Source organism: Dipodomys ordii, unplaced genomic scaffold (genome assembly GCF_000151885.1).
Source record: "Dipodomys ordii isolate 6190 unplaced genomic scaffold, Dord_2.0 Scaffold47, whole genome shotgun sequence".
In the NCBI taxonomy this organism is placed as follows: Eukaryota; Metazoa; Chordata; class Mammalia; order Rodentia; family Heteromyidae; genus Dipodomys; species Dipodomys ordii.
This window is the reverse complement of record NW_012267263.1, coordinates 2,548,630-2,551,510: the sequence shown is the minus strand read 5'-3', so window position 1 is coordinate 2,551,510 and position 2,881 is coordinate 2,548,630.

The window sequence follows — 2,881 nt, the reverse complement described above, 5'->3', positions numbered from 1 at the left end:
GCCCAATGAGTGCAAGGCTCTGAGTTCAAGCTCCTGTACTGCATTAAAAAACGGAACAACAGAATTAGTTGTCAGAAGAATGAGGGGTGGGTACATAGATGAACTAGTAGAGAGCTAGGACGTATGAGATAAGTCCTGGGTTCAATCTCCAACACCAGAAAAGAAAATTGCAGTCACAATAAAATACCATTTCACATGAACAATATGGTTAAAAAATTTAAAGATAAAAATTATAAAGTGTTGAGAAATTAGAACTTTTGTCCTTGTTGAAATTGTTGTGTTGTAAAGTGGTATCATCATTGGGAAAACCACTTGATTGTGTGTGTGTGTGTGTGTGTGTGTGTGTGTGTGTGTGTTTGTGTGCCGGTCCTGGGTTTGAAATCAAGGCCTGAACACTGTCCCTGAGTTTTTTTTATTTTTGCTCAAAGCTAGTGTTCTGCCTCTTGACCCACAGATCTATTTTTGACTTTTTTATGGTTAATTGGAGATAAGAATCTCACAGACTTTCCTGCCCAGTATGGCTTCACACTATGATTCTCAGATCTCAGCCTCCTGAGTAGCTAGGATTATAGGCATGAGCCACCAGTGCATGGCTGGATATTTTCTTTTAAGTTAAATATATGCATTCTTTGTACCTCATAGAGTCTCCTTTTAGGTATCTACAGAACAAGAGAAATACAAATACATAGGCCCACCAGGAATGACTTGCCAAAACACAGGAAACTCAATTATTCATCAACAGTAGAATGCATAAACAACGTACAGCAATGAAAAAGAATAGCCTATATATAACCTATACATCCAAAATGGTCAATTACACAAATAGTGGAGTAAGGAAACTGGTTGTCAAAAAGTATATATTATATAATCTTACTTTAATGCCACAAGAGCAAGGCAAACGGGGGAGTAGAGAGCTACCAAATATGGAAGGATATGCTAAACCCACTGAAGTGTATGTTTTAAAATGTGTGACTTTTTTTTTGACAGCCCTGGGGCTTGAACTTAGGGCCTGAGCACTGCCTCTGAGCTTCTTTTGCTCAAGGCTAGCACTCTGATCCACAGTGACACTTCTGGCCTTTTCTAATTATGTGGTACTGAGGAATTGAACTTCATGTATGAAAGGCACTCTACCACTAAGCCACATTCCCAGCCCAAATATGTGACTTTTGTGTTATGGAATTACATCTTGTAAGAATATAAAAAAATACCATTACATACAAACATGATACTAAACAAACATATAGTGGTGGTAGAAACAAGTAAATTAGAGTATAAATAAGAAAAGCTATGGTAAGCAGGATGATTATAGTTTTGGCAACAATATGGACACATAGGTCAATGGAATAGAACAGAAGACTCAGATCCACACAAACATGACTGGTTAATTGCTGACAAAGGTGAAATGGTAACACAAGGGAGAGAGAATATGTGTTTGTATAAATAATGCTAGAACAATTGGATAAGCACATGCAAGAAAATGAACTTGGATCTCTATTTTACAGCTTTTACAAAAAATAACTTTACAAAGATAGATATAAATAAAAACTAATATTGTTATTAAGCTACTAAAGTAACAACATCCTCAACTTTTTTTTTTGGGGTGGGTCATTGGGGCTTGAACTCTGGGCTTGAGCGCTGTCCCTCAGCTCTTCAGCTCAAGGCTAGCGCTCTACCATTTGAGCCACAGTGCCACTTGCAGTTTTCTGGTAGTTTATTGGAGATAAGTCTCATGGACTTTCCTGCCCAAGCTGGCTTTGAACTGTCATCATACTCAGCCTTCTGAGTAGCTAGGATTACAGGCCTAAGCCACCAGCACCCAGCAACATCCTCAACTTTAGGGAGAGTTTTTGCATATAATACCAAAAGTACGGCCCAGAAAAAGGAGAAATTTATAGACTAGACTTCATTTAAATGTAAAAGCTCATTCTAGTAATTTAATTCATAATCACCAAAACTCAGAAACAACCTAAATGTCCTTTAATAGATGAATGTATAGCCATATTGTCATATATAAAATGGAAAACTATATAATGATATAAAAGGATCAATGATACCATGTGAATGAATCTTAAAGCCATTTGTCTGAGAGTGGGGGAGGGAAATTAGTCTAAATAGGAACAGCAGCCCAAAAGAATTTTTGATGTGTTCGCCTGGCACTGGTGGCTCATGCCTGTAATCCTACCTACTCAGGAGGTTGAGATCTGAGGATCCAGGTCCGAAGACAGAAAAGTCACAAAATAGTTACAAAAATAGTATATATACAATGTACTATTGAATAGTAAACTTATACAATAATGCTAACAGTACTTAATATAATAATACTAAGCTGAGTGCCGGTGGCTCATGCCTGTAATCCTAGCTACTCAGGAGGCTGAGATCTGAAGATCTCGGTTCAAAGCCAGCCCGGGCAGAAAAGTCCAGGAGACTCTTATCTCCAATAAACCACTAGAAAACCAGAAGTGGCACTGTGGCTCAAGTGGTAGAGCGCTGCCTTGAGCTGAAGAGCACAGGGACAGCACCCAAGGCCCAGAGTTCAAGCCCCACAATGGACAAAAAAAAAAAAAAGAAATTTTGATGTGATGGAATTGTTCTGTATCTTTATTGTCATGATGGGCATACAAGTCTACACAGATCTTCCAACTCATAGATCTGTAGAAGAAAGAAGAGATGGAGAGAGGAGAGGAAGAGAGAGGGAGAAAAATAGGATGCAAAGAAGCAATGATAGGTAAGAAGAAAGGGACACAAGTACAGACAAAACAAGAACTAGAGGATTGAGGGTTTAGCTCAGTGGAAGAGTGCCTGCCTGGCAAGTGCAAGGCCCTGAGTTCAGTCCTCAGATCTAGGAGAAAAAAGAAGAAGAAGAAGAAGAAGAAGAAGAAGA